At 46.5% G+C, this 25,093-nt stretch overlaps 1 pseudogene; it reads left to right on the top strand.

The window, feature by feature from the left end:
- Nucleotides 1-10,878: 10,878 nt before the first annotated feature.
- On the top strand, nt 10,879-24,819 carry LOC142839837 (pyruvate kinase PKM pseudogene; annotated as a pseudogene).
- Nucleotides 24,820-25,093: the final 274 nt, after the last annotated feature.

Raw genomic sequence — 25,093 nt, 5'->3', positions numbered from 1 at the left:
TGACTTTTGGCAGATCTGACAGGAGGCAGTGGTGGCTTTTAGGAACCTGATATCCTCAGGCGTGGGTTTGATATGTGTTTTTACAAAATGAAGTAGAGCTTTCTCATTGGGATGAAAAAGCTGTTGTAGGTAGGACAGGATCTGTTGAGTGTTAGGAGGTGTCTGCGAGGTTGTGGGCTGTGCTGTAAGAACTCCCTGAGGTAGCTGAGGCAGATCTGGGCTCTGGAGTGCTGCTGTCTTAGCCGCTCTGTCAGCCCGATTATTTCCCTTGGAAACAATAGAGCTGTCAGACTGATGAGACCGACAGTGAATAATTCCTATAGCTTTAGGGAGATGGGAAGCTTTTAGTAAGTCCATAATATGTTCTGAGTTGGTAATAAATCCTCCCTTCGCCGTGAGGAGCCCGCGTTCCTTCCAGATGGCCGCGTGAGATAACAGGATATGAAAAGCATATTTAGAATCTGTGTAGACATTTAAAGATTGTCCCGCGGCTAACTGAAAGGCACGGGTGAGGGCTATCAGCTCAACCTGCTGGTTGGTAGTATGAGCAGGGAGTGCCTTTGCCTTGACTATCTCCGTATCTTACACTATGGCATAACCTGCTCTGCGGGTCCCGTCACATAGAAAGGAGCTGCCGTCCGTGTACCAGGTGTGAGTAGCCTGGGACAGGCTGCCCTCCTGTATATGTGAGGGGTGGGGCAGTAGGTCCTCTAGGACCTCAATGCAGGAATGGGATGGGGAATCATTAACATTAGGTTGAGGTAGAAGATTTGAAATGTTAAGAGGTGGGCAGCATTAAAATGTGAGACTCGATCTTCCACCAGCGCCACCTGAAGGGAAAGAACTCTAGAAGGGGTAGGGTCTGTAGGCCTTTGTAGGTTAAGAGGTTAGACAGGTTCTGATGAGAGAAAACCGTAGTGGGTGCTCTTAAGGTTAGCTTTTTTGTCTCACGAATAAGGAGTTCAGCAGCCGCCAAAGCACGTATGCAGGGTGCCCAGCCCCAAGTGGCGAGGTCCATCTTCTTTGACAGGTAAGCTACAGGTGCGAAGGAGGGTCCCAGTTGATGACCTAGGACTCCCAGAGCATAGCCCTCTTTTTCTGCTACGTAAAGAGAAAAGGGGCGGGTTAAATCCGGAAGATGGAGAGCTGGGGCTTGGGTAAGGGCCTGTTGGAGTCTCCGGAAAGGTTTTGCGATGGAGTGGAGAAGGGGCTCATGCAGAGAGCCGAGAGCTGCTTCATATAGGGGGCGGGCGAGGAGGAAGAATGAGGGGATCCAGGATCGCAGGAAACCAGCCACTCCCAGGAATGATAGAACCTCTTCTTTGGTGGAAGGAACTGCAAGAGATTGAATTAGTCTTTTTCTGTCCAGGGTGATAGCTTTTTGTGTTGGGGTTATGGTTAATCCCAAATACATTACCTGAGTGGTGGACAGTTGAGCCTTAGAAGGCGAGACTCTGTAGCCCTTTTTGGATAAGAAATTTAATAAGGTGGCGGTATCAGTCCTGCTGGTCTCCAAAGATGGGCTACATAGCAGGATGTCATCGACATAGAGTACCAGTTTTGATTTAAGGAGGGACAGTGAGAGCAGATCAGAGGCCAGCGCCTGGCCAAAGAGGTGTGGGCTGTCCCGGAATCCCTGAGGGAGAACGGTCCAGGTTAGTTGTGTGGAAAAGTTTGTATCAGGATCTGTCCAGGTGAAGGCAAAGATGTTTTGAGATTGAGGGCTGAGAGGAATAGAGAAAAAGGCATCCTTGAGGTCTAAGACTGAGAAGTGGGAGGTCCCTGAAGGAATGTTAGACAGAAGGGTGAGGGGATTAGGTACGACTGGGTGCAAAGGAACGACAGCAGAATTGATGAGCCGGAGGTCCTGAACCAAACGATAAGTCCTGTTAGATTTTTTGACAGCCAGTATAAGAGTGTTAAAGGGGGAGGAGGTGGGGACGAAGCAGCCCCTTCCTCAAAAGATCAGAGATTATAGGTTTTAGTCCTCTGAGGCTTTGGGAAGAGAGGGGGTACTGGGCTTGGGTGATATACTCAGTGGGTTTTTTTTAACTGGATAACAACGGGGGAATGGTGTCTAGCGACAGTGGGGTTCTGGGTGTCCCACACGAGAGGGTCCACTTGGGAGGCTGGAAGAGGAAAAGGCATGTTAGTATCAGAAGATCGCGGGGCCAGGAGAAGCAGCAGCTGTGTCACCGACGAATCTGGAACAAAACGAGTAGGGGGCACTGCGGGGAGCTCCCTGACCAGCAGGAAGGAACAGCCACCAGACTCTCATATCACGCTTTATTGGAGCCTCTTGGTTGTAGGGAGAGCAGAAAGCAAGGGGCCTGGAGCTCTGAACTATAGCTGCTTATATAGGGAGTCTGCCTAGCAACTTTTGATACTTTGATACTTTAACTGCTTTTCTGGAGACCCACCGGCAGGAAAGAAAGCAGGGGAACATCCTTGTCAATTACAGACCAGGATGTTCCCCTGCGAGTCAGGGGAAGTGTGGGCAGCTAGATCACAACAACTCACCCTGTTTTCCGGTGGAAGAACTGCAACCCTAATATGGAGTTATCTATCAAGCGAGGCTGGGGCCAAATGCCATCTTGTAATGGCAGCTATTCAAACCGGCTCCCAGCAGGGCACAAAAGAAATGGAGGCTCCCAGCTTGGTCACAAGATCTCTTCCCAAGAGTGGGAGTGGACAGGTTGGTAGAACTAGGAATGAATGAGTGAGAAAGATACCTCTAAATATGCAATTGAGAGGTGGAGTTTGGTGAGGTAGGTAAGGCTGTCCCCCTACCCCGACGATAGGGGAGTTTGAGGGGGAGGTTGGCCCCCAAAATTCCCTTAGAACCGAATATGTTGCTCCGATGTCCAAGAGAAATGAAATGAGGCGTCCCGACACTGTGAGAAGTACCCGTGGCTCCTGGTTGCAGATAGGTGTGGCAGCCGGGTTGTCAATGGAGGAGCCTGGGAACCTTCAGTCTTCCAGGGCCAAGCCCAATAGGTCAACCTGGGGATCCTCTGGGGCTGCTGCCCCCACGTCATCAAACGCACGAGGACAGTCTGCGGACCAGTGACCCTCCCTGTGACAGCTCGGGCAGGGGCCCCTTGGGTTGCGATGGGGATTGGGGCACCCCTTCGTTCAGTGGCCTGTCTTACCACACTTGAAGCATGGTCCCGGCAGCTCACGCACCCTGGGGGGCAGGGGAGCAGTGCGGGGAGGACGGATAGTGGAGTCCATCACTTCGGCTGGCCGGGCGGGTGCAGTGATCACGTGGCAGTGGTTCCGGGCCTTGTCGTTTCTCGCCTGGTACACCTTGAAAGCCACCTCCAGGATCTGTGCCTGTGGGGTTAGGGGACCCTTCTCCAAACGTCTGAGCTTTGCCTTGATGTCTGAGTAGCATTGGTTGATGAAGTGGGTCATCAGGAGCTGTCTGCCCTCCGTGGATTCTGGATCCATGTTTGTGAACTGTAACATAGCTTTAGTAAGACGGTCAAGAAATGCAGAGGGATTTTCCTTAGTGTCTTGGAAAATTTCTGCGAGTTTAGAATAGTTTACTGGTTTGAGAGCAGCCTTATGAAGCCCCACCATGAGGCAAGTTAGGAATGGGTCTCTGGCCAGAATGCCCCCGGGGGAGTTGTAATCCCAGTGGGGTTCCTGGTCCGGCACCGCCTCTGCCCCCGAGGATGGAAGGCCAGGGTTTGGTGAACTTCATCAGCGTGCAGCCTCGCCTGTTCCCAGACCCGCCGGCGCTCCTTGGGAAGCAAGTTATTACAGAGAATCATATAAATATCATGGTAAGTTAGGTTTTAAGATTGGGTTAAATATTGAAACTCTTTTGTGAAATTAGTGGGGTCAGCTGTGTACGACCCGAGTAACTTAGAAATATGTGAAAGTTCCGATAAGGCGAAAGGAACGTGGACTTTCAACAGGCCCTCCGCGCCAGCCACCTCCCGCAGGGGCAGAATGGCGGCCAGCTTGACTTGATCAGGGCCAGACTCCGCTGCTGCAGTGCACAAGCGCGTGAGGGGAGGGGTGAAGGTGGGCGCAAGGTGGCGGGCGGGGTTAGAGCCTGAGGGGGCTTTGGAAGATCGAGGGGGCGGGGTAGGGCGGGGAAGTGACCCGGAGGAATCTGAAGACGCATCCGACAGTCTGCGTGTCCTGTGGCGAGAGGAAATTGTTAGCTGTCTGCACGACTGTGATTGGCTACGGGAGAAGTTGGGTGAAGCTGTGTCGGAAAGACTAGGATAATGGGACTTTTTCGGGGATTTAGGGGAGCGGGTAGGTGACCCAAAAAAATATTTATGCGGAACTTCTGGAGACCTGGGAATGAAGCGTTTAGAGGCGTCATGGGGGGAAGGTGTAGGCGAGTCCTTTCTGTGCCTAGAAGAAACTTTTGAGGAAAGAGGGATAGGGGAGGTGTCCTCCAGTGGGCAGGGTCGGAAGGGGTGGTCCCTCGAGGTCGGGGGTGGGGGTGGGGGCTCGTCCGCTGGATCCATGGCGGGAGTGGAGGGTTCCTGGAGGGAAGGCATTGCCAAGAACATGTGAGCAGGTGAACAGTGGGAAGAGGTGGTGGGGTCAGTCTTTAGTGCCATATAAAAGAATGCCATAATGTACATCATTTCTTTCCATTTAGCTGACCAGTAACAAAAATTGGCCAATTCCCGTAGAATGTCGGGGTCAAATGAACCCTGAGAAGGCCAACGGAAGGAACCCTGTAAATTGTACTTTGGCCAAGTCTTGGAACAGAGACGGATTAATGTAGATAGTTGTATGGAGGGAATCAGGGCGTGAGGCTTCAGAGCTTCCAGAAGCTGCCCTAGAGGAGAGGATGGGGGAATTGTTTTAGACGGCTTGGAGCCCATGGCTAAAAACGTGAGCCTGTCTGCAGAAGGTACTGGGGTACCACGAACACGGCAGCCCTGAGTACAGGCGTCCGTGCACCCAGGGGGCGTGGTATTGCTCAATCGACCCGAGCCCAGCTCTCAACAGGAAAGCCCCGGCTCGGAGGAGACAATTAAGCCTTTGGGAGGCTGACCGTACAGCCCGGAAGCAGTAGAGACAGAAAAAGATTAGAAAAAGAGAGGTAGAAGTTGGAAGCACAGAGCTTCCAGGCGCGGACGGAGGCAGGTTTTAATCCAGGGCAGAAGGCCGGGTGGGGGGGGGGTGTCGGCGACCTTGCCCAGGACGTGCCAAAGAAAGCCGGCCGGACAGTCTCTGAGCGCCCCGGAGGAAGGAAGCCAACTTAGGTTAACTCACGAATCAGTTGGTGTTAGATGGCTGTGGTAAACAGGTGGAGGCAGTTGGGTTGTCTGTTCAAACCCTGTTCCGGTGAGGCCCGAGCTCCGGGAGGCACTGGAAAGCCCAGAGGCCAGGGCCCCAGGTACCGGGACTGAAAGGTTACCGAGTCAACAGCGGCACCAAATGTTGTTCTTATTTTCTGGCTTTCTTGTCTGCGGGGTTAAAGGGTTGTTACACGGGGAAAGGAGACACAGACACATGGCGTTCCCACGTGGGTGCACTTTAATGGGGGAGGGGTAACGGCAGGTAGGTACAGGTGTGCAGAAACAACAGGAGAGGCGGGGGGGGGAAGGGAGGGGGTTGTGGCAACCCTCGCCTTTTAATGAGAAATGCAAAGGCTTCTGGGAAATGTGTCTTGCACTTGCATGCGCTGGTATCCATAGTCCAGGGAAATGCTGGGAGCTGTGGTTTCCAAAAGGAACAACACCTATCTCGGTGGAACCTCCAACATGTTAGGAATATTTCCTAATGTGAGCTTCCTGCCAATACAAAATTCCCAATCAAGCCAAATCAAAACAAGCCAAATTAAGAAATATCCAGGTTTAATGGGAAGTTCCCCAAGAGAGAAACCGGAAGCCACAGAAATGAGAGCCTAGGGAGGAAGAAAGGGGGACCATGTGTTCCTCTTTTAGGAGATCTCTTAAATACCCTGGCAGTGGTCCTGACCCCTCCCTGGGGATGGGGACCTGCTGCGATTTGGAGTCCAGACCAGGACTGGGGGCTGGGATAGATGCGAGGGGCTAGGTCCTACCTTCCCAACTTGACAGTTTGAGGTTTCAAGACCCAACTACAAAGGCCACTGCCACTGTGCTGGTTGGAGTTCTAAATGAGTAAATCTGTCTCTTTGATCCACTGAAGCAGTAGCTGGGGGATGCTAGTTGCATTTTCATAAAAAGGGAAAAGGCACCTGTGGTCCAATATGGAGATAATCACTATAGGGTACAGCCTGCTGTGATTGGAACATTGCAAGCTTTTTTACCTCAAAAACAGTCACTGAGATTGAAGAACAAGTATCCTGTATAGAAAAGGCTGTAGGCTGGGCTACATTTCTGTCCCAACAGACCAGGGAGCCAATTTTGGTGACCCGTGAGACTCATTGGTATCTTCATTCTAATTGTTGGTTTCAGGCTTTGGCACAACCATTTCTGGACAGGAGGCATGCTTTCCCTGGAATAAGGACGTAGACAGGCAATTTGATGTATTGTACACCATCAGCCAGGATGTATTTGGCACTGTGTCACTGGCCTGCCATCGCTGCATTTACATGCTGGTGGCAATAATAATCATGGAAAATGACAACAAACACCCTAAAAATGATTAAACACCCATACATCATTCACCTCTTCCAGACTTTAAATACAGATAAATATACTTTTATACTGATGGAGTATTCACCAGGAGGAAATCTGAGGGAGCAAATATCGGAAGAAGGCAGGCTGTATGAAGAAAAGGTGCAGAAAATATTCAGACAGCTCTTGTCAGCCGTAAAATGCTGCCCATGACCATAGCATCGCCCATTGAGACCAGAAGCCCCAGAACATCCTGCCAGATTAGATGCAGAGGGCGATGTGAAGCTGGGAGACTCTGGCCTTGGCACCAAGTGTGGAGCTGGCACTGTGCTGCAAGGGTGCTGTAGGACTGAGATGTACAATGCTCCAGTTCTGAGGAAAGAGGATGATGGGAGGAAGGCAGTTATCTAGAGTCTGGGTATAGTGCTCTGTATGGGTTCCTCAGTGGCCACTCTCTTCCGAAAAGCTGCATGCAGCCCATCAGCTACTTCAAGAACAGTTAAATGAAGGACATATTAAACCCTCTCTGTCTCCGTGGAATACCCCTATCTTCGTCATTAGGAAAAAATCTGGAAAGTGGAGACTGCTGCATGATCTTAGAGCTTTCAATGATCAGATGAAGATCATGGGTCCTGTTCAACGTGACCTTCCCCTGCTTTCGGCCTTGCCAGAGAATTGGCCTATTATAATAGTAGACATCAAGGATTGCTTCTTTTCCATCCCTTTGAATAGCAAAGACAGTGAAAGGTTTGCTTTTACATTGCCTTCCATCAATCATGAGGAGCCTGATAGGAGATACCAATGGGTTGTCTTTACCCCAGGGTATGGCCAATAGCCCTCCTATGTATCAGTTGTTTGTTGCCTCTGCATTAGAGCCTTTAAGAACTCGTTTTTCAGGTGTAAAATGTCTCCATTATATGGATGATATTCTGTTGGCTGCCAGGGAGGAAAGGGTCTTGCAGGAGGCTTATGGAGTATTGGTGGAGACCTTAAAACATAAGGGACTCCATATAGCTCCTAAAAAGGTGAAGCAAAATAAAGTAATAACCTATTTAGGGTCAAAAATAACGCATGATCAAATCATGCCACAAAAGGTGGAATTGAGAAAAGATCATTTACATACATTAAATGATTTTCAAAAATTATTAGGTGATATCAATTGGATTAGGAGCAGTTTGGGGATGGCAAATTATGTATTGAAACCATTATATGATCTTTTAATTTGTGATGTGGCTTTGGATTCCCCCAGGCAATTGACCGATGAGGCCTGACAGACGCTTTTAATCATAGAGGAAAAATTGTCTAAGGCCTTCTTAAAACGAGTAAAAAACGTGAATGACATTGTCTTGTGCGTTTTACCCACTAAACTGCAGCCACGGGCTTGTTGTGGCAGGAGGGTCCACTGCTTTGGATTCATCCAAAAATTTGCCCAGTAAAAGCCATAAAATATTTTCCTACTGCTGTGGCCCTACTCGCTCAACAAGGTATTCAAACTTGCTTCCAACATTTCTGAGTTTTACCTAGCATGTTAATTGTTCCATATGATAGTAATCAGATTAAAATTTTATGTGCTGCTGTTGATGATTGGGCCATTTTGCACTGCACATATTCAGGGCATATAGATTGTCATTATCCTAAACAGCCCTTGCTGACTTTCTTTAAAGAACATCCAGTGTTATTTCCCAAGACCACTTCTTCACAACCCATTTCAGGTGCCAGTGTCATATTCACGGATGAGTCTAAGACAGGCTGCGGTGCTTACATGGTGGGTTTTGCAGAACCCATCAAACACTAATTCCCTCCTGGAGCACCTCAACAAGTTGAGTTGGCCATTGTAGTGGAGTATTTAGATCTTGCCCATTTGCATTTAATTTAATTTCAGACTCCTATTATGTTGTCAATGCTCTAAGGCTTCTTGAGTGTGCTGGACCCATAAAACCCTCCAGTCCTGTGCATGCTCTGTTTACCCAATTGCAATTGTTACTTTAGCAGCGAAAAAGTCCTTTTTTTTCTACAGCACATTCATGCACACACAGGACTGCCAGGCCCTTTAGCTGATGGCAATGACAAGGTGGATCGCTGTACCAGACAAAAATGGACGTTTCTTGCTTCTGCCTTACAGAGAGCGTATGATTTTCATAAAGACTTTCATGTTAATGCCAAAACCTTGCAACAAAAATTTACTATCCCTCGTGCTGATGCACAGAGGGTGGTTATGGATTGCCCACAATGTGTTGTTCATCACCATCCTCAAACTTTGGGAGTCAATCCACGAGGGTTGCTCCCCCTCAAAATTTGGCAGATGGATGTAATGCATGTTTCTGAATTTGGCACGGTAAAATATGTGCACGTGTCTGTGGACACCTGCTCTGGTGTCATTCATGCCACGCCTGTGTCGGGTGAAAAGGCAACTCAGGTGATCGCTCATTGCTTGGAAGCATGGGCAGCCTGGGGCAAGCCCCAACAGATAAAAACTGACAATGGCTCTGCTTATACTGGGCAAAAATTTACATCATTTTGTCAGTGTATGGGTGTTCAATTAACACATGGATTGCCAAACAATCCACAAGGCCAAGGCATTGTGGAACGTGCCCATAGATCCTTGAAGGAGTTGCTTCAAAAACAAAAGGGGGAATAGGCCATGGGCAAACCCCCCAAAATAGACTTTCCTTAACCTTGTTTACTTTAAATTTTTTGAACCTGGATAATTCCAATCAGTCTGCCGCAGACAGGCATTCATGTCCGTCCAGTCCTTCAAAAGGAATGGTGACTTGGAAGGACGCCCTGACAGGGGTTTGGCATGGACCCGATCCTGTGCTGACATGGGCACGAGGCGCTGTTTGTGTCTTTCCACAGTATCATTTGGACCCTATCTGGGTGCCAGAACGCCTGGTGAGTGCAGCACACCGCTACTGCCAGCAGAAGAGACGACTGCAACAGGATCCTTCTCAGAACGCCCTTTATTGGAGCACTTACACTTGAGGTTTGAAAGAGGCAAGAAGACCCCGTCCCCGTGGAAGCAGAAGAATATATACGGTGCCAGACAAAGCCCTGACGTGTCATCAACCCAATGGCTCAGGCCAGAATGGAGCGATAAACGTGCTAAATAATGATTGGCCAGATCGGATGGCCAGATTGAAAGACTCCCCGCGCTGGAGGGGGGAGCTCGCGCGCATGTGCACAAGTTCTCTCAAGTTTGACGTGGAACAGCAAAGGGCGCCCCGGCTCCGTGCCCACGACATGACAGCGCCATGGTGCGCGCTACAGGTGAGGAAGGTGCAAGTGCAGACGGAGGCAGAAAAGGATGTTACGGATATGTCTGGGGATCCTGTGCCTGTTCCTCACCCATTCAACGGAGAAGGTGACAGCAGAGCTGCGGTGGGGGATTCTATCAGCATTCCCCAAACTGATGCCAGTCCACCGTGATGCTGAGGTATTCCCTCGTCTATTCACCACCAATAAGAAGTTAAACCTGCCATTTATTCCATTAGATACAGAAATTGCCCCCATAGGAGAAAATAGATCTTCAAGTGAAGAAGGAAATTTATGTGTTACTGTTAATGCTTATGCTAATAGTTCCTGTATTACTTTATCCCGCTTTAGTGCAGGATGGTTTTATGGGTATCGTAAGTATGGGGCTCAATCATATAGTTGTAATTCTTCCATTGCACAAGAGAATATTACCACATCCTATTCTGTGAATGTGGTTTGATTCAATGGCACATGGCCTTGGTACCAGCATGTCGGTAATTTCTCCATCCCTCCACCACAACCCAAATGGGCCCCTACTTGCTGGAGAACTTATGAATGAGAGTCTTGGCTGTGGAACGGGTGTCAGTCCAAAGTGCTGAGGTGGGCAGATAAGGGTCAGAAATTCACCTTTTCCCCTGATGTGGTGGGTCCAGAAAAATACCTTCAAGGCATGTTCCAGCAAACAGATATTGTGAATCCCTTTAATATGTGGATGCTTTGTGGAGTTAATGGTAGTTGTTTAGATGCTTCTCCTCTAGTTATGCTTAATGGCGGCAGCTTTGGAGAAGGGAATGTTAGCTGTCAAATAACAGAACTCAGAAGAAAAAATTGCAGTGATGATGATTCTCAGGAAACTTTGAATGTTACTCGCCTTTGTTCGAGGTATTTTCAACCTTTGAAAAGTACCGAGCATTATACAGCTGCCCCTGTGTGTGTATATCCACCTTTTTTGTTTATTGTTAGTAACTGTAGCTTACGAGATGGTAGTAATGAGACTTGCTTTTATACACAATGCTGGAGTGCTTCCCGGCATAGCTTTGCCATGATTGCCCATGTCCCTCTTTGGATCCCGGTGCCAGTGGATGCGCCTAATGCCATGAGCCTTCTAAGATATAGAAGAGACTTTGGCATTACAGCAGCGATTGTTGCAGCAGTAGCCCTTGCTGCTGCTGCAAGCACAGCCGTGGCTGTGGCCATGACTCATACTGTGCAAACAGTGCAAACATTAAATAGTCTATCTGCCTTAGTAGCGCAAGCATTGAATGCCCAGACTGGGCTAGATAGTCAACTCAAAGGTGGGTTAATGGTAGTTAAACAACGTATAGATTTGGTTCAAGAACAGATAGATGTTCTCTGGCAATTGGCTCAGCTTGGCTGTGAATGGAAGTATCTGGGGCTGTGTGTGACCAGCATTCAGTATGAAAAATTTACCCATGCAGCTAATTTGTCTAAAGAACTGTCTAGATATCTTTTAGGTAATTGGTCTGGTGAATTTGAACAACAACTGGAAAAGTTGCGGTGGCGATGGTGACTGTGAACTCCACATGCATGGATGCCGGTTTGGCAGAAGAACTATCTTCCTGGATCACTACAGCCATGGATCATCTGAATGAGTGGGCGGGGATAGGAGCCCTGGCAGGCCTAATGGTGCTTGCCTCCCTGGTGTGCCTGTGGTGCGTCTGTCGCATGAGGGTTTCACAGCATCGCAATGCGGCTTTGGTCATACAGGCCTTCACGGCCACTGAAGCAAGACAGTCTCCCCAAGTTTGGCTATCTACCTTAAAAGAGATGTGAGCGAGCACAGGATGCGAGGCTTGTGCACTGCACTTGAGGTAAGCATACATCAACCTCAAGAAGAGCAAGTCTGAGTGCATGTGGGTTGGTGTCTATCTCCCACCTCTGTGAAAAGGACACCGGACGGGTGTAATGTTCTCTGGTTGGATGACATCCGGAAAGACATTAGCACATGTCCCATTCCTAACAGAGATCAGACCTCTACTCTTGCCTGTAGCTTTGCAAAACAAAAAGGGGAAACTGTAGAGAGCTGCATGGAGCCGCACCTTAAAAATGGCGCTGGCTTCTGCCCTCCGCAATCCCGAAAGCGAGTGCTCTCTAGGATAAACAACTCCTTATTTGGCTGAGGCCAGACGGTTGGGATCACCCATGATCACAAGCTGCTTGTGTGAGCGTGGACCAATGAACGGCGCCCACGTGGCTATCCAGGGTTGGTAGCCCAGGCCTACTTAAGGGCTGGGGGAGGTTTGCCCAGAGAGAGAGAGAGATTTCTTCAATTGTCAAAAGTCCTGAATAAAACTGCTTGTAAGAAGAGCTCCAGTGTTGCGTCATCCTTGCTGGATGAGGCGGCCGTGACAAAGAACCCTGAAGGAAACATCCCTAGTAAGCCCTTCCCAAATCCTGTATTTTAAAAGAGCTCCTTTCCTATGGATTTGCTCTAAAAAGATCATTTACTCCTCGTATAAAAGAGAATATAATGAGATCATTAGGACATACCTATTAGAACAGAAACAACAGGAGCTTGACCCCACCACCTCAGTCAAGCCCGTAAACCCTGGCCCTGCACCTCCACCATCTCTGCTACCTGCTTTACCATCTGGTGCTCACCTGAGAGGAAGAGCCAGTGAGCCCGCCCACGTTTGGCCTTTTCCACACCCAGTCTTCAGAAGAGGGCACACCTGATGCCATGACAAAGGGCCCCCATGCCTCTATGTTGTCCCCAGAAGAAGATCCCCACTTGGAGCCATGGCCCACTGACCAAGGCTGCATATCCCTCCTGTGTCTGCCACAGCATGTTAACAGAGGAAATGCCCCTGCCAACTAGACCTGACCCTGACATCAGAACACTGGGTGCTGCTGGAGAATGAGAAGGCAATCAGGGCTTGGCTGTCCAGACTGTGTTGCTTCCCGGGGGCCCCAAATACACAAACCCGGCCTGTCTTCAACACCAGAGTGGTTCCACTGAGAGAGGCAGGAGGAGAAACCCAGTAAGGGATCCCCCGAGTCCCTGAATGGGGACCTTTTGGATCCCTCCGGTTGGACCTGTTTTTTCCTCTTCATTCTTTGAACATTGGGGGGTATGAACTCTTCCCCCCTGAACATTCCCACATCATTCTCAGTTTTCAGAGCTGCCTTCCTCTTCAGTAAAGCGATCCCTGCTGTTGAACTTGTAGGTCCCAGGTCCCTTCTCCATAGATGTTGTGTGCGGGCAAAGAGCCACTGAAACTGCATTGATCAGCTAGACTTCCCTGAGGCCAAGAGCCTGCACCAGACAGGACACCTGGCCCTGCATCAGCTGTGTTTCTCACTAGCGAACACCCCGTGATCATCCTTTAGCTTGGAGGACACAGTGTTCTCTGCTTCCATCTTCAGTTACCTTGTCTTCTCTGAACAGCCATTGCCTGGTCCTAGGGTAAGCCTTGCCAATCCAGGAACATGGGGAGGGCCTATATTCCCACGCCATCTGTGCGGTCTCTGCTGTCCTCTCTGAGCACTCTGTCCCCTGTGACTCACTGTGTGGATAATTCCTCCCTTTGTCTGTGCCCTCATCTTCCTTCAAGATCTATCTGTTCATTGTCAGGGTCTCAGGATGGTGTGGGCTGGCTTATGTTCAGGGTTCTTGGGAATCACCGTCCTTCTCATCCCATGGTTTTCCACCCTCTCACTTCTCCCTCAGCCTCCTGGTGCACATGGACCCCTGGCAGGCCATGGTCTCTGTGAGAAGGACAGGAGGCCGTCATCGCTAGGTCAGACATCATCATCTGCATCGTCATCACCATCTCTAGTATGGAGGTAAGTGGATGCCGGCCTCTCTCTTCCTCGGCCTGCCACCGTGCCCTGTGACACAGGTCGTTCCTTTCAATGCCTAGACCTAGAATCCCTCTGGAGATAGGAATTTACAGAGGGCCACTTGGGCAGAGGTCCTGCCTTTTCACATCACTGGTTACTTTGGGAGAAATCTGGGGATCCTGTAGGCCCGTATTTCTACATGGCGTGACAGCCAAGTTGGTGGTTGGTACCCCTGCCAGATAGGCTGTCGCTACCCTAACAAAAGCTCAGGTGTGTTGTTCCTTTTCTTTTGTAGATATGTAGATCCCCTGAGAAGAGTTGTGAATTCCAAGCTAGTGACTGAGCTGCAGGCATGACTGTAGTCCTGCTACCCGGAAATAGAATGCTAATGCACTTCCACCTTAGTTTACCTGGGGGGATAAAAAGTGTTGGGATCTTCAGGATTTGAATGAAGCCTGAGACTCCCTTCTGATATTGCTGTGTGAACTGTGTCTCTATTCCCGCGCCTCCACGCTGGTCCAGAGAAGGAAAAGTAGTTTATGTTGGGACATGGGACCCCGACAGGATCCGTGCTCTTCACCCATGCTTCAGTCAGGGTGCTGCTGACAAGATCCCTCAGTGGAATGGTGGTGAGAGCAGCAAGAAGAGGCTCACGGGCTTTCCTCTCATTGAAACTGCTTCTCCTTGGAAGGTCACTACTGGAGGATGCTCAGGGCCTCTGAAAGCTCCTCCTTGCTGTCACCTGACAAGCGCCATGCACTGACAGACATCCCTCAGCTCCTTGTCAGAACTCCTTAGGCCCTGGGTGCCACAGAGCACCAGTTAGGAGCCAAACTAATGAGATGATCATGTGGTTTGTATTTTTCAGTTTGTTTATATGGTGGATTACTTTGACAGATTTTCATGTGTTGAACCATCCTTGCATCTCTGGGATTAAGCCGACTTGATCATGGTGTATAATGGTTCTGATATATTCTTGGATTCGATTTGTCAGTATTTTATTTAGTATTTTTGCATCAATGTTCATGAGTGAGATTGGTTTTTAATTCTCCTTCTTAGTAATGCCTTTCTGTGGTTTGGGTATCAGGGTAATTGTAGCCTCATCAAGAGTTTGGCAATTTTCCTTCTGTTTCTATTGTGTGGAAATATTTGAGGAGTGTTGGTATTAGTTCTTTGAAAATCTTGTAGAATTCTGAGCTTAAACTATCTGGTTCTGGGCTCTTTTTGGTTGGGATACTTTTGATGACTGTTTCTATTTCTTCAGCAGTTACAGGTCTGTTTTATTTGCTTATCTGGTCTTGACTTAATTTTGGTAAGTGATATCCAGAACGTTGTCCATTTCCTTTATGTTTTCCAATACTGTGGACTACAGGTTTTTGAAATGTGACCTGATGATTCTCTGTATTTCCTCCGTGTCTGTTGTTATGTCCTCCTTTTCATTTCTGATTTTGTTAAATTTCTCTCTCTGCCTTTTGGTTAGTTTGGATAAAGGTTTGTCTGTTTTGTTGATTTTCTCGAAGAACCAACTCTTTGTCTCACTGATTCTTTGTGTTGTTTTCTTTGTTTCTATTTTGTTGATTGCAGTTCTCACTTTATTTCCTGCCGTCTAGTTCTCTTAGGTGAGTTTGCTTCTTTTTGTTCTAAAGTTTTTAAATGTTCCTGTTAATTTACTAGTGTAGGATCTTTCTAGCTTCTTTATGTAGGCATTTAGTGAATTTTAGGAAGTCTTTAATTTCTCCCTTTATTTCTTCCTTGACCCATTGATGATGCAGGTGAGAATTGTTTAATTTCCATGTGTTCCAGAAAACCCACAGTTTTAAACCATGGTGATCTGATAAAGTACATTGGGTTATTCCATATTTTTTGTATTTATTGAGGTTTGTTTTGTTACCAAGTATGTGGTCAGTTTTTGAGAAGGTTCTATGAGATGCTGAGAAGAAGGTATATTCTTTTCTGTTTGGATGGAATATTCTATAGATGTCTGTTAAGTCCAGTTGAATCATAATATGTTAGTTCTCTTATTTCTCTGTTCATTTTTTTGTCTGACTGACCTGTCCTGTGGTGAGAGGGGAATTAAGTCTCTCACTATTAGTGTGTGGGGTGTGATGTATGATTTAAGCTTTCAAAGTGTTTTGGGGCATAGATGTTCAGTATTGAGATTTCCTCTTGATGGATTTTTCCTGTGACTAATTTGAAATGACCTTCTTTGTCTCTTTTGACTGATTTTAGCTTGAAGTCTATTTTGTTAGCTATTAGGATGGCTACACCCACTTGTTTCTTAGGTCCATTTGATTGGTGTATTTTTTTCCAACCCTTTACTCTGAGACGATGTCTGTCTTTGAAGTTGAGATATTTCTTGTATGCAGAAGAAGGATGGATTCTGTTTTCATATCCAATCTGTTAGCCTGTGCCTTTTTTAGAGGTGAGTTGAATCCATTTACATTAAGGGATATTAATGACAAGTGATTGCTGTTTCCTGTTAATTTAGTTTTCATTGTTGGTGATGTTAATTTGTGTGCTTTTTCCTTCTTTGGGATTTGCTGCTATGAGACCATCAATTGTCTTTGTTTTTGTTGGTGTAGCCAACTTCCTTTTGTTGAAGTTTTCCTTCTAGTATTTTTTTGTAAGGCTAGATTTTTGGCTAGGTATTGGTGAAATCTAGTTTTGTTATGGAATATCTTGTTTTGTCCTTCTATGGTGATTGAAAGTTTTGCTGGGTATAGTAGTCTGGGCCAGCACCCATGGTCTCTTAATGTGTGCATATCGCTCAACCACAACCTTCTGGCTTTCATTGTCTCCACAGAGAAGTCAGATGTAATTCTGATGAAATGTCTGCCAGCATTCTCACAGACACCAGAGTATATTAAATAGCACACTGGCCTAGCCCATTTATTACATTTATGATGGAGGAGGGACATCTGTCTATGTGTTCCTTTCATTGGTTAATAAAGAAACTGCCTTGGCCCTTTGATAGGACAGAAAATTGGTAGGAGGAGTAAACAGAACTGAATGCTGGGAGGAAGACGGCAGTGAGGCAGATGCTATAGCTCTCCTCTCCAAGATGGAGCAGGTTAAGATCCTTCCCGGTAAGCCAGAACCTCGTGGTGTTACACAGATTATTAGAAATGGGTTAATCAAGATGTGAGAGTTAGCCAAGAAGAGGATAGAACTAATGGGCCAAGCAGTGTTTAAAAGAATACAATTTGTGTGTTGTTATTTCGGATATAAAGCTAGCCGTGCAGGAGCCGGGCGGGAACGCAGCCCGCCGCTCCTTCTACACATTTATATTAGCACCGCCAGTGGTTGAACAGAGGACTCTACTACTGAGCTACATCCCAGTCCCATTTTATTTTTCTATTTTTAGTTTTTGAGATGCTAGAGCCAGAATACATGCTGGGTTCTACCACTGAGCTACATTTTCCAATTTATTTTTAAAAAGCAAACAACTTTATATATGGCTATAGTCCAGATATGTATTTTTTCAATAAAAAATAAATATTATATCCAAGTATCCTTGGAAGATGTAAAAAATATTCCTTAACCATTATATAGAACTATACTACATACTTCATAGTTTAGTAATAGTAACAATTAATACAACATTCAAAGCAAATATTTTCAAGAGGTTATATTTTAATACTACTTTCAATTAACATAATTAACACAGAAGTAAAAACTGTAATAGAATAGTTTGGAAAGTCTAGGTAGGTGATTTATGTCTGTAATCCCAATATTCAGAGTCTGAAGCAAAAGGATTGCCACAAATTCAAGACCAACTAAATATTCAGTTCCAGGTCAGTCTGGGCCACAGAAGAGGGACTCCTGTCACAAAGCAAAAATAAATAAATTAATAGTTAAATTGATTAATACAAAAGAAATTTAGAAAGTATTTTAAATGTTAATGCTGACAGTTACTTTTTTTTAGAGAAATATTGAAATTCGGGAAAAATGTTTATGCGAAATTTACTATCTTTATCTTTTTCTTTTTTAATTCCCCTTTGTTATGCTAAGGATAAAATTGAGGACGTCACACATCATGACGGAGCTCTGCTCCCACCTCTGTCTTAATCATCTGAGTACAGTGTAGTAGTATTATATATTCAGAATGCTGTGCATCACTGCCAGAATTGTCCTCATTCTGCAAGAGCTGAGGTCCATGCACAAACAGCACCCATTTCTCTTCCATCAAACCTCCCCTTTATTAAATGATTAACTAAAAAGCACAAATGGGGGCTGGAGAGATAGCTCAGTCAGCTGGTAAAGTGCCTGCTGCATAAACTTGGAGATGTGGCTTCAGAGCAGCAACACAGAAGTATGGTGGCATGTGACCGAAACCCTAGCACTAGATGAAGACATCTGACATTGACTTCTGGGCCCCATACATGTGCGTGTGTGCAAATAACACACATGCACATGCATAATTAAGAAAAATGCCAATGGAGTTCAAATGCACAACTGTATCTTTACCTACGTTCCTATAAAGTTGGAGCGAATGAATTCCAGACAGTGTCCAGAATCGTATCATTCTTGAGTACTGATCTCTGGGAATCCACAAAGCAGTGAAGGCAGAAGCTGCCAAGCTGACCAGGCAGGAAGGAAGATGATGAAGAAACCTAAAACAGCTCCTCATTAGGACTGTGTGGAAGGCCCCATGCCAGTTCTTCCCTGGTGGACTTATAGTCTGACCATCTGGGAATAGTGACACTATTACATGTATGTCTAATACAAAACATATCATCTCTTGGAATCCTTCACACATCTAGGTCAACCACACTTTGATCTCTGCAGCTAGGAGAGTTGAGGTTAAAGCTGTTAACTAACATGTTCCTCCAACACTGATATGAATGAACCTGAGGAAGCCAGCAGCATGCGCATGTGGGACCCACTGACTGTTGTTTTTGTTTTCTTAAGTCACCTACTACAAGCTAAGGCTGCAATACTCGGAAAAGAAAATTCCCGTGAGGACCAAGGAAGCAAACCTGGGTTTCAGGTCCTGAAAAATCCCAGCAACTAGTAGAAATGTTATTTCTAAAATTTTATTCATTACACAAGAATTGATTGCATTAGACTCTAACTTTGGATACTCAAAAAGTTAACTGGAAAAAAGATAAAAACTCTTAAATTTGGGCAGTAGTGGTTTTGGGGGAGGCTGCTTGTTTGTTTCCAGCTGCCCAGACCACAACATAATCACACAGAAACTTTATTATTTGCAGTACTGCTTGACCAATAGCTAAAGTGTATTTCTGGCTTGCTCATATCTTCAATTAACTCATTTCTGTTATTTTGTATTTTACGATGAGCCTCGTGGCCTACTTACTGGTAAGGTTCTTGACTGGCATTTTGCATCTGTCTCCGGTGGCTTCTCCTGACTCTGCCTTCTTTCTCCCAGAATTCAGTTTAGTTTTCCACACCTAGATCAGTTCTGCCCTGCTATAGGCCCAATGCAGTTTTCTTTATTAATCAACAGTAATCACAGCACATCAGTGGTGGAATGCCTCTCATCCCAGCACTCAGGAACTCAGGAAATAGAGGCAGGCAGATCTCTGTGAGCAAGCTCTGTATCAAAAGAGCAACAGAGGAAGACAGCCAGCTTCAACCTCTAGCCTACACACATACACTCATACATTTACATACACAGGCACACACACATACACACATGCACACAAGTGTACACACACACACACACACACACACACACACACACACACACACGGTCTATGTTAATACCCATAATTCCAGCACAAAGGAGGTTGAGGCAGGAGGACCAGAGCCAGCCTGGACTACCTGCTTCAGAAAACAGGCAAAGAAAGGTCTATAATAATTTTTTTTTTTTTGGATTTTCGAGACAGGGTTTCTCCGTAGCTTTTGGTTCCTGTCCTGGAACTAGTTCTTGTAGACCAGGCTGGCCTTGAACTCACAGAGATCCTCCTGCCTCTGCCTCCCAAGTGCTGGGATTAAAGGCGTGCGCCATCACCACCTGGCAACTTACTGGGATTTCAAATGAAAACTTTCCTCAGAAAAAGAGGGCCTGCCATGATCATGACAAAGGTGCCCAGAAACCTTCAGAAAGATCTAGTTTTTGCCTTGTCCTAGAGGAAGAGCTGAGACTCCGAGGCTGGGCTCGCTAGTGTCCTGGTCACCCTTCTTTCAGAGCTGCCATAGGTACTGCTGGGGTACAGGGAGAAGAGAGGTCTCCCCAGGAAAGGAAGGAGCAGAAAGTATCCTGGAGAGATCCCCTCAGTGTCCCACACCTCCATAGAGAACCCTCCCCCCGAATACGGCAAATAGGGTCATCATCCCGACTGGACACCAGAGGCGTTACCCATGGTCCTCTTCTCTGTCCTCCCCAGTGTCACCAGCCCTCACTGCTCTACCTCCCAGATGCCCCTGCCTAAGCTCAGGTCTCTTCATCTCTCTTGATAGTCTCAGGCGTTCCTTCTAGTACTTTCTTCTGTTCACTTTACCTTCTGGCAAAAGCGATCCTGAAAACGGAAGTCCTCACTAGAAAACCCCCGAGAGCCCTGGCCCACTCTTCAGGGCTTCTTACTTGTATGGTATCTGCAAGCTCTGAGCATACATGTCTTCAAACTTCTGCTCCCGAGACAAAGAGACGACAGTGCGGAAGTTCTCTATGGCTTCAGTAGCGATCTGTAAAACAACAGGCACAAGACCCAACAGGATCTCTTTTGAAATCTATAAATATCATTAATAAAATAAGTTGCTACAATGTATTTAGCATGTAGTATTATCTATGAGCATCTTCTTTACTAAAAAAGAATATTAAATAATTTCTCAAACTAGACTTTTCAGGTCTGTATGGGACATCCACTAATCTTGCCCCCTCTTTAGAGAGACGGCCTAAAGCCACTGTCTTTACTTTGTTTTAAAAGAGGTACTTGAGAATTCAGTATGTCCTTTACAGTGCTTTCTTACACAGTGGACGTATTTCAACCTTCAATTGCTTTAGCTTGTTTATTTGTTTATTTGAGACAGGGTCTTGCAAAATATGCAAGACTGACCTAAAACTTGAGAACTTCTCACTCCGTCTGGGTGCGGTTAATACTGCCATGCACTGGCTTTACATATTTTTTGTTTTGTTTTGCATATTTTTAAAAATGTGATATTTATAAGTGCCATTGCTTTAAGACCTATCTGGAATATGCTACAAAATAAACCGTTCCACATCAGCATGTTAGACCGTCACGTAACCAGTGCTCTTCCCCCAAGTTTACCCATGGCTAATGATAAAGTGGATTCTGAATCTATACTGTCTTTGGTAAAGAGCATTCCAAGGTTCCTGAATACATGCAGTGGGTACCATAGACACCTTAACAATGCACCCGTTTTCAGCCCTAGCAGCACTTTCAATTCTTATTCCCATAGATATCTTTGAATGTGAGGACTTACTGGCATGAAATAATTTACTTAGGAAAAATTTTTGAAAGTTAAATGACTAGGTCAAAGACAGTAAATGCTGTTTGTCATCAACAAATGTACAGATGAACAGGATTCTCTGGCATTTGCATATATTCACAAATATTGTACAGATGAACAGGATTCTCTGGCATTTCCATATATTCACATATCGTGTCCATCTTCTTTTCCACCCTCTCCTCAACCCTTCCTGGGTCCATACATTTCTCTCTCATCTTCTAACATATTCTACACATAGAATAAAACACACTTGTTATTTCTTATTTAACATGACCTACTCCAATTCTACTTTCCTGCAAATTTACTTTGTACGTGGCTTCTCATCTGGAAAACGAAGGGGAGAGATAGAAGCTCTCTACCATTTCTTTAGCTCTAAAACTCTAGGTCACCAAGAGAAGTTTCTTAGATATTCTTCTCTCAGGCTGTCACCGTCAGACCTGGTTTTAATAAGGACACATTCCATTATGTCATAATTTGTAGAACAATACCCCAAATATGAAACCCACTTATTTTTCACTGAATCCTGTACAAATTATCTAAATATGAAGAGGAGATAAAAAACATCACTTTATGTTATCAATATCAGTGTCTCTGTATGTCTGTGCACCACTTGCATGCCATGCCCATGGAAGACAGAAGAGGGCATCAGGTGCCCTGGAACTGGAGTTACAGATGGCTGTGAGCTGCTGTGTGGGTGCTGGGAACCCAGTCCTCTAGAAGAAGCTCATTTATGGGTGGAAGAGTTGTAACTCCAGCACGGCTGTTTCTTCTCCAGGCGATTTCTACTCAATACTTTAAGCTCTGATTTGCTGTTACCTTTATTTGCTCTCTGAAGCAGTCTACTTCGGTCATTTCTGTTGTCTGCTTGGAGTATTTTATTTGATGCTGTATTGCCAGCTATCTGTTGCTTCTTCCTATTTGCTAGTTGCTATTATTTTTGTACTTTGGTTTGCTAGCTGCCCACTTTATAAGTTCACTTAAATCTGAAGGTATGGCTATCACAGATCATTTTTCTGGATGGTCACCACACACACACACACCCATGCACAGGCACATGCGCGCGCGCACACACACACACACACACACACACACACACACACACACACACACACACTTTCTCTCTCCCTCTACTTGTAATATCAGCACTGGGGAAGTGGAGAGAGAAGGACCCTGGGGACTTGTTGAGCTAGTCTAATGTAACCAGTGGTTTCTAGGTCCCAGGGAGGGACTCTGCCTCACAGACAAGGAGGATGGTTCCTGGGAAATGACCCGAGCCTGATCTCCCTATACATACGCACAACACCCATACTCACGTACAACTGCATACACACACCAAACACATATGCATTTTAGAAAACCCTGAGAATAAGGAAAGTAAGATGGTAGAGGAAAAAATGATCCAGAAAATCATTGTTCAGATACATTGAACTATTTTTAATCACAGGGGTTCAAATAAATAGGAGCGCTGCGCCGGGTTAGTCAGACAACTGAAGAAGCCACAGCGAAGGGCGATGGGAAACAAGTTCCACGGTCAAATTCAATGAATGTCTGAAAGACTTCCTGTGCAAGGCCCCGGGTATCACTGATAAAAATGAGAGTTTGAGCACAGGCTTCATATGGTCAGTGGAATGACATTCTATTCTACAGAATTATCTCTTCATTTTGAGGCGCAATGAAGCGGTGAGGAAAAACCTGAACTAGAAGCTTGTACCCTTACAGCTTCAATCTCCACAAGTTTTAAAGACTAAGTAATTCCCTAAATGAAGAATTTTTAGTTGGAAGAGTAAAAAAATAGTACTGTTTCATTCAGAAAGTATCATTTACTAAATAACTTTGGAGAAAGGAACGTACATGATTTTGGAAAAAAAATGACTTCTTTACCTTCTTCCTCCTGCCTTCAAAAAAATCATGTTTGATTATGGCTTTCAAGACTGAAAATCCGTACATGTTTTCAGTAGTGCTCATTAGTCCATAAGAACACGAGAATTCTCAACAGAAGAAGTTCAAATGGCCAAAAGACACTTAAGGTCATGCTCAACCTCTTTAGCAATCAGGGAAATGCAAATCAAAACAACTTTGAGATATCATCTTACACCTGTCAGAATGGCTAAAATCAAAAACACCAATGATAGCCTCTGCTGGAGAGGCAACCTGAGAATGAGGACAATGAGCCGAAACCACACAGCGAAGCAGGGACTGCCTTCATTCAAACCCAGCAGCTCTATGCAGCCATGGCTGACACCTTCTTGGAACATATGTGCCACCTGGACATTGACTCCACACCCATCACGGCCCGCAACACTGGCATCATTTGTACCATTGGTCCTGCTTTCCGGTCTGTGGAGATGCTAAAGGAGATGATCAAGTCGGGAATGAACGTGGCTCGTCTCAATTTCTCCCATGGAACTCGAGTACCATGAAGAAACTATCAAGAACGAGCTTGCAGCCACAGAAAGCTTCGCCTCCGATCCCATTCTTTACCGGCCTGTTGCGGTGGCTCTGGACACAAAGGGGCCTGAGATCCGGACTGGACTCATCAAAGGCAGCAGCACTGCAGAAGTGGAGCTGAAGAAGGGAGCTACCCTGAAGATCACCCTGGACAATGCCTACATGGAAAAATGTGACGAGAACACCCTGTGGCTGGACTATAAGAACATCTGCAAGGTGGTGGAAGTGGGCAGCAAGATCCACGTAGATGATGGGCTCATTTCACTGCAGGTGAAGGAGAAAGGCGCTGACTTCCTGGTGACAGAGGTGGAGAATGGTAGCTCCCCGGAGCCGCTGTGACCTCCCTGCTGTGTCAGAAAAGGACATCCAGGACCTGAAATTTGGGGTGGAGCAGGATATAGACGTGTTTGCGTCTTTCATCCGCAAGGCAGCTGATGTGCACGAGGTTAGGAAGATCCTGGGAGAGAAGGGCAAGGACATCAAGATCATCAGCAAAATGGAGAACCACGAAGGCGTCCGCAGGTTTGATGAGATTTTGGAGGCCAGTGATGGGATCATGGTGGCTCGTGGCGACTTGGGCATTGAGATTCCTGCAGAGAAGGTCTTCCTGGCTCAGAAGATGATGATTGGACGATGCAACCGAGCTGGGAAGCCAGTCATCTGCGCCACACAGATGCTGGAGAGCATGATCAAGAAGCCCCGCCCCACCCGTTCTGAGGGCAGTGATGTGGCCAATGTGGTCCTAGATGGAGCCTACTGCATCATGCTGTCAGGAGAGACCGCCAAAAGGACCTACACTCTGGAGGCCGTTCGCACGCAGCACCTGATTGACGTGAGACAGAGGCCGCCATCTCCCACCTGCAGTTATTGAGGAACTCCACCGTCTGGCGCCGATTACCAGCGACCCCACAGAGCTGCTGCCGTGGGTGCTGTGGAGGCCTCTTTCAAGTGCTGCAGTGGGGCCATTATCGTGCTCACTAAGTGTGGCAGGAGTGCTCACCAGGGGGCCAGGTACCGGCCGCGTGCGCCCATCATTGCTGTGACCCGCAATCCCCAGACAGCTCGCCAGGCCCATTTGTACCGTGGTATCTTCCCTGTGCTGTGTAAGGATGGAGTGCAGGACACCTGGGCTGAGGATGTAGACCTCCGTGTGAATTTGGCCATAAATGTTGGCAAGGCCCGAGGCTTCTTCAAGAAGGGAGATGTGGTCATTGTGCTGACTGGGTGGCACCCTGGCTCTGGCTTCACCAACACCATGCGTGTAGTGCCTGTACCTTGAAGTACAGGCTCTCCCTGGAAGCCCTCTTCTAGCCCCTGTCCCATCTCCTCTCCCATCCCAATCTTTAGGCCAGCAACGCTTGTAGTGCTCACTCTGGGCCAGAGTGTGGCGCTGGTGGGCTGGGACACCAGGGAAAATTACTGCCGCTGAAACATGGAATAGAGCCCAGCTGTCTGTCTACCATATGGCCCTACCCAAGCCAGGGGTGACAGAGGAATGCAGAATTGGAAACCCTCTGGCTTTATCACAAAGGGGCAGCAACATCTCCGTGTACTTTGCTCCTGTAGAAAGT

Source organism: Microtus pennsylvanicus, chromosome 22, assembly GCF_037038515.1.
Source record: "Microtus pennsylvanicus isolate mMicPen1 chromosome 22, mMicPen1.hap1, whole genome shotgun sequence".
NCBI lineage: Eukaryota > Metazoa > Chordata > Mammalia > Rodentia > Cricetidae > Microtus > Microtus pennsylvanicus.
The sequence above is the reverse complement of the archived record's forward strand: the minus strand, read 5'-3'. Positions and strand labels throughout refer to the sequence as shown.